We start from the raw sequence: 13,022 nt of genomic DNA, 5'->3' as shown, positions 1-13,022 counted from the left end.
GTTAAAACAGAACAAACTGATGAATTGAATATGAAGGACCCCAATGGAAACAAGCCAAGGTTTAAGGTTGTACTTTATGTTTTACATATTGTGTACACAGTACAGGTACATAAGAGTAAAACTTATTTTTGTTTGACTTCCTTCAGACAATGCAGCAGCATAATAAAATCACACCCGTGTCACATGGGCCGTGTGAAGTAAGGGGTGCTAATATATTAAAGTCTAACTCATGTTGCTATATGGTGATGTAATGGTGATTTAAAACAAACAGCTTGTAGATTGGCTATTTTTATACAATAATGTATATAGGGCTGAAGTGGTTAATGTATGTAAGTTTTGTAATAATAATCATAATTTACAAAGTAACTTGTAACTAAATCTGTCAAATAAATGTACTGGAGTAAAAGTACAATATTTGCCTCTGAGATGTACAGTAGTGGAGTAGAAAAAAAGTATTGGTAAGTACAAAAGTACAAATACCTCAAAATTGTACGTAAGTACAGTACTTAAGTAAATGTACTTAGTTGCTTACCACCACTGCTCACAGTCAACACATAATTGGTTCACAATTAGTTATTTCTCGTGCGGTCGTGAAACAAAGGCTGTACTCTTACCCCTGCAGCTGTGACCCTAGCCAGGATACTCCTTGAATACCAGGCTTATCTAAGCAGATAGCCCTGCTTCTCAGTTCACAGGGTTTTTGTTTTAGCAAAAACAAACTGATCAATGCTATTAAATAATTTCGCTTCATCTCCTCCCCCTTTGATTAAATTCTACACATTTATTATTATATTCTTATATATTATACTCACAGTCAACAATAGTGAAGCGAAAATATCTACCTTAAATAAACAACAAACTAAATGATGTGAATTAGTATTGCACACAATTAATATATATTGTCTGTCTAATCGACCAAAACGTTGACCCAATAAAGAGCAACATTTTTGTCAAGTTTCTGACAGTGTGTGGGACCGTTGCTTTGTTTTTCAAAGATAACCTTTTTAAGTATGCTTTATTGCCCTATACGCACGCACCTGTCACTAGCCTTCTGAGGTGTGCATCGGCCTTTTGCTAAAAAACACAATTAATATACAACATTAGTAACAATGATAGAAATGTAACCTTGGCAAGTTCACGATTCTTTGTGAATCACAACATTGCATACTTTGCATACAACATTGCAACATTGCATGCCAATAGGGGCTGTGGGGGGAAACAAATGAGACATTCCCTAAAAACATCAAACACATCGCCACCTCCTAGGTTTAAGATCCACCTCATGAGGTAATGAGTTGTGCAAACAGGATGATTTTTTGGTGTGAAAGCACACCTATCTGAACAGAGCTACCACACATCAGATAAGAATGGGAAATGTGAGGTATAAGGCATCTCTGCTAAATCATTAGCGGGTGGCAAACCATCCAGTGTTAATTTTGTAGACTAAAACTATGTGTCTACAACTACCTTTTTTGTACTAAATAAGAAAAATCTGTCAAAATCAACGCTGCATAGTCAGCTGTGGGGATTTTAGCGCACTGGCCTATGAAGGACTTCACACACACGCACACACACACACACACACACGCACGCACGCATGCATGCGCGCACACACAGACAGACACACACACACACACACACACACACACCGGCTAGAAGAGAGAATGTACTGTATAACAATAACTTCAGAGCATAGAGTTCACTCTCTCCCCTATTATCTTCTCACAACCTACTGTACAATTTTGTAAAACTGTACATCTGACAAAAAAATGCTCGCTTATGCATGACACACACACGCACGCACGCACGCACGCACGCAAGCACGCACGCACGCACGCACGCACACACACACACACACACTCACACACACACACACACACACACACACACACACACACACACACACACATTTGTTGGTATCCGGAATACAGACAGTAACACACTCGCCCCCTAACCAGAATAAGGTTAGAAATACGTTTAAGGTTAGGTATAGTTTTACTGGGGTTAAGTGTAGGAATTAGGGTTAGGTTTGGGTTTTGGCACCATTTTACTGAGGTAAGTTTAGGAATAAGGTTTAACCGTTCAAGCATATAGTTTACTTAGGTTACGTTTAGGAATACCATGCAGGCTGAGCAGTTCTGCCGACTGTACGACCGGGGTGACTGTGTTTTGAGGCGAGCTTTCCAGTCTTCTTGTTGTCATGTGTGCAACGTAACAGCCAGGGGTCCAGAGCCAGGCCATAGGGGGCAACAGGGTCACACACATGACCTAATGCAGGGTTTCTCAAAGTGGGTGCCATGCATGGCACCCTAGGGTGGTCGTGATGCTGTGATGCTTTGATACTAAATTAGATCTGCTATTTTTGGGTAATGTCCCCCCAGAATATGAATGCTCCCATGGGGTTCAAGTGGTAAACGTATAAAGTTATTTTCAGCCTGTTCAAATATAGTCTGTTCTGATATAGGCCCAACTTTGTGATGTACTGTATAGGGGAAATATTTGCATATTGACGTAGCGCAATATGGCGTAAGATTATAAAAACGTAAAGTGAAATTCAGGGGTGGCGTGGATGAAAAGGTATATTTACAGGGGTGCATGTGTAACACTTGTTTTCAAATGTTGGGCCGACGGGACAAATCAGGTCAAGCACTTTCTGCATCCAGTCATTCCATGAATCGTTGGACGGCTTCCCATCCGAGAATGATATTAAGATTTGTGTTCACCCCAAGGCATCCACTTGTGGTACTAAAGCACTCATTAGAGGAGCATGCGTGGCATGCATGGCATGCTAAATCCCGAATGTTTAATTTCATCCTATACGGGTCCATTACACCAGCGATTCTCAAAGTGGATTCCAGGGATCCCCAAGGAATCCTTGAAGTGGTTCCACAAAATATAACCATTTCACTGTTTAACCACTTCAACCTACTACTGTATTTACTTCATTGACCAGGGTCCCCCAGAGGTCTATCCTCGGTCCCGTCCTTTTGTTCTGTCCACGCTCACAATTTGGATCGCAACCTGACACACTGTGAACTTGTAGATCGGCAATCTTTTGCCAAATGTTCATGCCAGCTATGTATATATATAACCATATCATATGTTATAGGGTTTATGGGTCTAATTCCACTGTTATTTCACCGGCTAGAAGAGAGAATGTACTGTATGACAATAACTTCAGAGCATAGAGTTCACTCTTTCCCCTATTATCTTCTCACAACCTACTGTAAAACTTTGTAAAACTGACAAAAAATGCTCGCTTATGCATGACACACACACGCACACGCGCGCACGTGCACACACACACACACACACACACACACACACACACACACACACACACACACACACACACACACACACACACACACACACACACACAATGTATTGCTTTCCAGCAACAGTAATGTTTTGCCATATAGGTTGTCATTAACAGGTGCTACATTGAAAAAGTGATACAAATATTTGTTGTCCCAAATTAGATTCCTTATAACAGTGTAGCTGGCTATCGGTTGAACCACAAGGTGATTCCCTTACAGCCCGAGGGAGGTATCTGTGTGTTCTGCCACATTGCGGGGAATGCCATTCTCTCCAAGCCTTAATTCTACTACACTTCATACTGTAGGCCTACATGCCAACTGGTTGATACATTTTTCATAATAAGACATGTCTTGATGTTAGAGTAAATTAATAGACATCGTTATAAAGCCATAATTATGTTCTGTACATTGGCTATACAGAAGAACGTTGTCTCTCTTCTCGGTTTCTCCTTTTTCTGTGAATTCAACTCAATAAGCAAAGTCAGTCTTCCTCATAGGATCTCCCAGTATAGTCTTATCTTGTCTCTAAATCTCTAGAGAGTCTAGACCTTCTCTCTGTCAACCTTTCCTCTCTCTAACCTCTGTAAACACTGGTTCAAATCACCCTACCTCCTGACTCTACCTGCTACTGTACTGTACCAAGCTAGGAAATCCCCCCCCCCCCCCCCCCCCCCCCGCGTCGGTGTCGACAGGGAACTCTACCCCACCCATGGGAGGTAGCTATATCAAGTGCTTTTCAATGGCATATAGCAGCCAACCTCAATAGCCTTCAACCTATTACCCATACTATGTTAACCTTTAGCAGCATTTTTTCCCATTTTTTAACCTTTAGCAGCCTCACAGAGATGCTGTGTTCATTGGCCTTGGAATGATACGGGACAACTTTAACGTCGCCTTCAACCTTTTGGCATTTCCCTCCGTTCCCGGCAACGGAAAGTTGAGAGTTCATTAGCTCAGCTGCTGTATTGCAGAAGTCCAAAAAAGTCTGGTGAATGTTTGTTCGAGGGACGGATTAACCCTCACGAGGGCCCCTGGGACGGAAATGTATTGGGGGTCATCATAGCGAGTGTGTGCGCAAAATTTTTGTGTTTTTAGCATCTTTTTGCCCTAAATTTAACAAAAGCAACAGCCAATGAAAGGTAGCCCTTTTCAGGGCCTCAAACCCAGTGTCGTGTGGACTAATTTCCCCGGCCGGCTAATTTGGCCCTGGTTGTCTCCGGCGCTGAGATAGTTGTCACTAGACGATGATCACTGCTTTTATGATGCTAATTAGTGTTTCCCGACACCTACAAGTCACAACATTCTGCCTGGCTTCCTGCCTGGCTTTTTCAGTTAAATTCAGCAGAAACAAACAGCAAACACATGTAGGTCTATATTGGTTGGCAGCCTGCGGAGGCCCCTAGCAACTCCGCCTATGCATGCCTCGGGCCGGCATTGCCTAAAACTAATCTAATTCCTAAACGTAACCTCACTAAAACTATGCCGAACCCCAAAATTACAGTATTTCTAATCTTATCCTCCTAACCTAACAAGAATACAGGTATAAAAGAACAGCTGGGGGCGAGCGGTCATCAGGAAAAACAATGGGGGTGAGCGTGTTTTGGGGGCGAGCTTTCCAGTTACCACATGGAAGACCTTACTGCAATCAGTGCACCGCCCTTGCCAACCAAAGAGAGAGAGAGATATAGGCCTATATGCAGAAGCTGATTAATTGAAAATGGAGGACCCTTGTGTAAACAAGTCTTAGTGCTTTTTCTGGTTTTATCTTAGTCAGGAATACAGTCTGAGTCTTGGGTCTGGGCCTGCCTGTGGGTGTGACTAACATCAAGTAGTTGTTGTTGCTTTGTACTGTTTCTGCCCTGACTTTATTGTCAATTTCTTGTCATTCCAGTGACTCTCTATCAGCCAGTCAGAGTGGAGGTTCACACCTGCACTCCATTAGTTTGTCACTACTTAAACCCGCTTGTCTCTTTGCTCTCCTGTGTCCTCTGCACCCATGCAGTCCCACCAGTTTGCCTGCTTTTTTGTTTTTGTTTTTTTTGTTGAACACCTGTACTTTCATTGAAATGTACCCATTCTACAAACTGTTAATACAATTTTCAATAAATTCAATCAATCAATCAAGCAAGCAAAACTAAACTAGCAGACAAGTAGGCCATGTGCTTAACCATTTTAATGCCATGACTGTTTTGGGACAGCGTAGGCTACTGTAGGCCCAAGTGAAAACTCTCTAAAATGTTCCAAATCTCTAACTTTTGACAATTAATTCAAAATGAACAACTCCACCCATTTACAGTATAGCTCTCAAAGGCTACCATACTATAAATCAGAGACAAATGTAGCTAACATATTCATGATACACATACATACAAATTTGTTTATTATGTGTTACAAATTTACAAAACAAAGCCAAGCAATGATCTGCAGAAATCAGGTCTTATGTGTTTGAGTTGCAGGTATTATGGAATTCCTGTTGAAAATATTAGCCATGCTGTAGTTAACATCGAAATAGCACCCTCTGCTGGATATGAGGATACATCACAGGACACAACAAAGGATCAGACTCAACAATGCTGGAGCTCAACTGACATGGAAACACAAAAGAAAGCATGCTAGCTGTTGTTTACAAGGCCACAGCTGTAGCCACAGTTAAAAAGTCTAGTCTAGCACCAATGTATTTGCTCACCCACTGAGTTACATTTTAGAGGATGCTGCTTTTCAGTCTGAAATATAATATCCTTAGAGTGAATGTATGTATAGGGTGAGCCTATACAGTACATAATTTCAGTTCAGTGAATGAATTATATTGTAAATTTGGGATCCAACCAAAATAATGTCTGTTTGGGAAAAGTGACATATAGCAAATCATTTTTAGGCATCATCTAGCCCTTGTCCAATGTTCACCTATACCATGCAAAACACTTAATCAACTAAATGGCAAAATAGTTATAGTGTGGTTGCTGTAGGCAACACACTATAGGTCCGAGAACGTTTATGTCACCTAAAGTAAACAATGGTTTTGTTAACCTTTTTTGTTCATTGAGTTCAATGGATGTTTTTTGGAACCTTTTCTGTAATCCCATAAATCCATTTTCTGAATAGACAATAATAATGTCTCAGAAGAAGAAGGCATCTTCTACCAAAACGTTCCTGCTTTTTGTCAATTATTTTCTTTCAGGTGCACTGCCTTTTTCTTTATTTTCTGGCTCACTTGATAAGCATGCTGAACAGCGATGACAACACTACCAGGGAACTTGCCTATAGCTCTTCTATGTTTCATGAAACTGCGTAAAGTGCCTATGGAAAGGGAGGGCGAGCCAAGTTTCCTGTGGTTCAGAAGAAAATGGACGCACATGCTATTGGGTTTGGGGTGCCGTCAGATTGGCCAGACCTCAATGACCTCTGTGCGAACTGGGGTATCCCTGCACTGGGTTCGACCTGACAGTTCACACTGTAGCAGTTTCTAATTCTCAGAATATGTACCTGTAGGCCTACAGGATTGTTGATCAAGTTAAGGACATAAATTCATATGCTCCATCATCTGTCAAAATGTATAAGCATCCCGTGTTTCAACTGGCATGTTCAAACTGTGCAATAATGAAAACGATGCCTTCTGGTGTCACAGCCTTTACATCAGATGTTGCTGTTGTTGTTGATGAGGACAGTAGAGAAGTGGCCGTTTTGGAAGTGGGTTGTTACATTTGACCACAGCCTGGAAGAGGCATAGTCTTTATCAACCAGCTTGGTTACAAATATAAACTGCTTGTGTTCATATTTGGAAGCCTCTGTAATGTCCATAAATGTGTTGTGAGAGGCCTGCAGATTGCAGAAATGCCCAAGCCGAGAGGTAAGGCATTGGCAAAATTCTGTTTAGTCTCTGTGATAACTGGCAGTTGCCACATATAGAGGAGACGATGCTTAGCTTTCTAGACTGTATGATCTTTATCCTGAAACACTTATTGTTGACGTTGCCCAAGTTTGAGCATCTATATTGTTTGTGTTCAAGAATTTCCTGTTGAAGAGTTAAGACGAAGAACTATTTAAGTTAATAATTATAAGTGTGTGTGTGTGTGTGTGTGTGTGTGTGTGTGTGTGTGTGTGTGTGTGTGTGTGTGTGTGTGTGTGTGTGTGTGTGTGTGTGTGTGTGTGTGTGTGTGTGTGTGTGTGTGTGTGTATGTGCGTGCGTGCCACTTAAGTACTGACTATACGATCTGATTTATTGTTGAACCAGTCAGAATTAAATTAATATATACAGTTATTGCATAAAACCAGTGGTTCTCTGACATTTTAGTTTCAAGGACTTCCAGTTTGGTATGCATTAGGACACAGACCCCCCATGCATAACACTCTGCTAGGTCCATTTGGTTCAATAAGGACCACCTGGAACCCCCTCAAGGATGCTTGGGGGTCCCTGGACCCCACTTTGAGCATCCTGTTGTTTATCGACTTAATCGATGCACAGCATAAATCAGCGACACTCAGAGAGCACCAGTCTTCGGATAGAACACTAACTCTGCAACCGTTTCCTCTGTTACAGTAAATACAGTTAATTTCAGTTCTACTGAATGATGATGTATGATGATGATGTATTGACCCACATCATGCATGACATCATAGCGGGGGTGGAATAATAAATTGGCAAACATTTTGGGGCTACTTACTACCAGTAAGACGCCCTAAAGGGCAAGGTCGCGCTGAAACAGAGCTTCTTAATATGGCACGTACAGTTGAGAAGCAGGAGTTAAACTATTAATCTGGTGTCAGTGAGGTCAGATATAGAGTTAGTTGCTGGCCGGCTCCATATGCAGATCTAGTATGTCAAACCATGTATGGATATCCAGGGTTCGATGAGGTGCCGTGTCACCGGACTGCAGGAGATTGTGGAGCTCCTCCGGCCTCATGCCGGCATGTTTGAAAGGACCATTCCGGTGATGCGAGCACAACGCCTCTGCAGCATGTCGAAGATCGCGGATCGCGCCGTTTGTTACGACGTTGCTTTAACTTGCTTATGTCGGTGCATGGCGCCTGTGGGGAACAAAAGCTTCATATATGGAGCTGACCTGGAGCTGACCTGTTCTGACCTCATCACACCCTGTACACTCAAGACACGCTCCATATATGGCCAGTTGCACGCAACCTCGCCCTCAGGCATCTTACTGGTGATGTCAGATTGACATATTGAATGTGTCACAAAGCGTGATGGACTGACAACCATATATGGAGATATAAGGGTCACCATGATGTCACGAGGTCAGATCCATATATGGAGATCTAATGGTGTGTTCACACGGGCGGATGAAACGATGCAAAGACGTGTTGTGAGTCTGATGCTATAAACAGGCTAATGAACAAAACAGCTGCAAAATACAAGCTTGTAGATCTGCTATTTCCAAAAATATTTATAACAAAAATCGAATGAAGTGGATCTCGGGATCCACATGGGGACGGCGTGGCTCCGATGTGGGTTTTGAATATTACATGTGGCCATTCTGTGTGACTCCAAATTTGGGCAAGGTTTCGGATTTACTATTGACTTCCTTTATACATTTACTGTAACGTTAATTATTTCAAAAAGTATAAAACATGTGAAAAGATGGTAGTAGGGATGCTTCTGTGGCAGTATGTCAGTAGCTCCATCGCCCCCCACATATACACACACACACACACAAACACACACACACACACACACACACACACACACACACACACACACACACACACACACACACACACACACACACACGTGGCATTAATTGCATAATGTCTGTAAGGCTAGTCTCTTGCAGAGCCACGCTGTAAAAAAGTGACATGTTGATTGACCCAGTGCAGGTGTACCCTGTAGCAAAGTAAAAAAAACACCTAAAAAATAAATAACTCGAGTGATATGTTGCTCCCTGTAGCAGTGTTAAAATTATACTAAACGATAAGACACTAGAGCTCCTGCATGAAACCGGGCAATGTGATATATGTGCCACGAACTGTGGGAGGAGTAGTGTGCCAAAGCTTTGTGGATATAATAAATAAATACATACATAAATAAATAGTTAGACAGAAAGACCAATATGGGGAGTTGCCTTATATTATCCAAGGAATCCAGGAGAAAAATATACAATTTATTTACTACAATTCAAGAAGTATAAACCAAAATGTAAAATGGGCTGTTATAGCACCACCACGAGGCCATTGGACTGTGAGCCTCTCTACCTAAGTGTGGTAATTGTAGCCCGTACGCTTTCCGAGAGAAATATTTGAATTGGAACATAGCCGTCTACGGGAAAATGCGATTCACTAATACATTAATATTTCGTTTAGCAAAATTCAAGCATACCATTCCTGATGAAGCCAGGACGATTCAACATAGGCCTATGACTTGTGTGTGTGTGTGTGTGTGTGTGTGTGTGTACCCTGCAAAAACTGTGGGAGGAGTACCGTGTCAAACATTTGGGGTTAGTGGTTTCCAATATAGTCAACCACACTAATAGATTTTAAAAGGGCAACTTTACTTGACCCAATGTTTCCCATTATACTGTATAGCAGCAATTTCAATGTCACCTCTGTTCCCACTTAAACTTGGTCTGATTCAGAGTCTGGAGTCCATGCTGGTAACCCAAGATCTGCTTCAGCTGGACTTCACGCTGCGCCTTGATTACACTCAGGAGGCCCACCTGCTTGGTGTGCATCTTTTTAAATGACTCTTCCTGCTCTTTCGCGCCTTTAGTCAAAGAAATGGCTTCTAGACATTTAGCTCGCTCCACATTCACCTGCTCCTGCAGGTCTCGATTCCGATCTCCCAGCTCAGAGATTCTCTTAATTATTACAGAATGTTCACCCTCCTCCTCTTCCTCCTCCTCCTGAACCTCCAGCTCAGAGATCGCGTTCTTCGTGTCAGACTCTTGTTCGTGCTGCCCCCGATCCTCCAGATCGGAGATCCTGTTCTTCTCCGTGTCAGATTCGCGTTGTTCATACCGCTCTTGATCCTCCGAATCAGTGATCGTGTTCTCCACGTCATACTCGTCATACTCGAGCTGCTTCTGGTCCTCGCCTTCGGGAGGTTTAAGCCTTTGGCCGAAGCCCACACTGCTCTCATACAGACACCGATAGATGTCTACCGTATAATCGGTATCATTTCTCACATGTGAGAGCAGCTCTCCCCTATCAGGACTTTCGTAATTCACCTGACTGATAATGTCCTCAAAGGCGTCGCTGAAAATCTTGTTGCGGATGGTGCAGACGCCTACATTTCTGCCATTTTGTTCGGCCATCGCTCCGTCCAGCTGCTCCTGCAGGCCAACCACATACTTCCGTCTTAGATTTGCACGTTGAGTTTTAACCGGCGCGCGCTGTTTGAGCTCCGGTTGGAGGAGAAATAGGTGTGGCTTGTTCTGTGTCGTTTCCCCAATACGATCGCTGGTCCTCTGGTCGTCTGGTTCTAGGGTCAGACCCGGACTAGGGGTCAGACTCGGACTAGGTCTCAGGCCGGGGGGTAGTCGGTGTTTTAAAATGGGAAGAGATGGGTCGGGGGCCTCTTTAGGAAAATACTTGCGCTGCTCCTTGGTTCGCGACTTCCCCTCAGTACCAGGACCGACACTCATCTTTCGTCTTCCGGTCTTACAGGGGGGTAGGTGGCGGTGAACTAAAGTTTCCACTGGAATTCAATAAATAACCACATATGATGCACTTCAAAAGTATTACAATCTTTATATGCCAAGCTGACGAGCTTGTTGCTGACATCAGCCTTGACCAAATATGGAATTGTGGCTCTAGCAAAACTTGGTTGTCTACCAGTCAGCGTGACACCGTTCTCTACCGCTGCTTCTGCACCTCAGCTCTGGCTCCCAGCACACCGGCTGTTCGTCACTCATACAGATTTCTCTATGTTTGTTAAACACAATCCTGCCCAGCCCTCTATGCGACATTTGCGGCACCAGTGCAGTGCCAGAGAAATGCGCTAAACAGAGAAGAGTCACTTCCGCCCGAGCCAGAAGTGATGTAGTCTGGATCTGTAGTGTAGCGAGGGGCCTATAGGTCATGGTGGACGATCGCTGAGCGATCGGTGAACGGTTAATGTTTTAATTGGTTATAAACATGGCACTGTATGCCATTCTGAGCATATAAAATCACACCCGTGTGACGTGAGGGGCGCTCTAATGATCGTACATCATCATCAAGAATGGTGGTCCCTTATTGGCCAAGGATGGCCGCCGACCTACCCAGCCGATTTGCTCAGACACATATGACGTAAATTCTCCATTCATTGTCAATGGCATTTAATGTTTGTGTTCAGACAGAATCTACACTATAGCTGTTTATAGAAGGGGCTAGCGCCCCTCAAAAACACTAATAACTGTCAGGATCTGCCTTCTGTGGGTTGTGTTTGGTGTTCCTGATTCTTATTTTGAAGTGATGCTTTGTGTTTCCTGTCCTACTTTGTAGTAGTTTCCTGCTTTGTCTCACCTTCCCTGATTTTTGGTTCTTTGTTTCACCTGTGTCTTGTTTTCCCCCAGCCAATCCTTGTGTTGATTTGATTTGAGTTCACCTGTGTCCTGTTAATCTTGTGCCTATTTAAGCCCTGTGTTTGGTTGTGTTCCCTGTTGGATTATTGTATTGTCACCTGAGTTCCAAGTCTATGTTTTGTTTGCTAGTGTTACTGCTATACTAGGTCTTTGTTTGAATAAAGACTTCTAAGATCCCGACTTCCTTGCATTTGGGTCCTGCCTGAAAACCACCACCCTGACAGAATAATCCAACCCCGTCGGACCCAGCGGGAAGATTTTTTATTCTTCAAGATGCCAGCAGTTTGGAGCAAGCCACTATGCCCAGGTCTGTCAGTGCTCACACCTGTGACACATGCCTGTACTCTGCCATCTCTGACTCCTGCCCATGCCTTGCCCACCCAGGGGCTCCACGTTCCTCACCCTGAGCGTTATGGAGGTAATCCTGAGACATGTGACTCTTTCCTTGCCCAGTGTTGGGCAGTTTTTGAGGACCAGGCACGTGCCTTCTCCACTGAACATTCCCGCCTGGCTTATGTGAGATACATGCTCACAGGAGAGGCCCTATCCTGGGCTATTGATGCATGGGAGGAGGAACAAAGGTTTTGCTCCAGCTACTCCTCTTTCACAACAGAGCTGAGAAGAGTTTTTGGTTCTCCAGTGTCCAGTGTACCCGAGCCCGTGCTGCCCAGCACCATCAAGCCTGTGCTGCCCAGCACCACCGAGCTGCCCAGCGTCACCGAGCTGCCCAGCGTCACCGAGCTGCCCAGCGTCACCGAGCTGCCCAGCGTCACCGAGCTGCCCAGCGTCCCCGAGCTGCCCAGCGTCCCCGAGCTGCCCAGCGTCCCCGAGCTGCCCAGCGTCCCCGAGCTGCCCAGCGTCCCCGAGCTGCCCAGCGTCCCCGAGCTGCCCAGCGTCCCCGAGCTGCCCAGCGTCCCCGAGCTGCCCAGCGTCCCCGAGCTGCCCAGCGTCACCGAGCCGCCCAGCGTCACCGAGCCGCCCAGCGTCCCCGAGCTGCCCAGCGTCACCGAGCTGCCCAGCGTCACCGAGCTGCCCATGTCCCCGAGCTGCCCAGCTTCACCGAGCTGCCCAGCGTCACCGAGCTGCCCAGCGTCCCCGAGCTGCCCAGCGTCACCGAGCTGCCCAGCGTCCCCGAGCTGCCCAGCGTCACCGAGCTGCCCAGCGTCACCGAGCTGCCCAGCGTCCCCGA

This window comes from Protomyctophum parallelum (assembly GCF_964188405.1).
Source record: "Protomyctophum parallelum genome assembly, chromosome: 18".
In the NCBI taxonomy this organism is placed as follows: domain Eukaryota; kingdom Metazoa; phylum Chordata; class Actinopteri; order Myctophiformes; family Myctophidae; genus Protomyctophum; species Protomyctophum parallelum.
Note: the sequence above shows the minus strand (reverse complement) of the source record.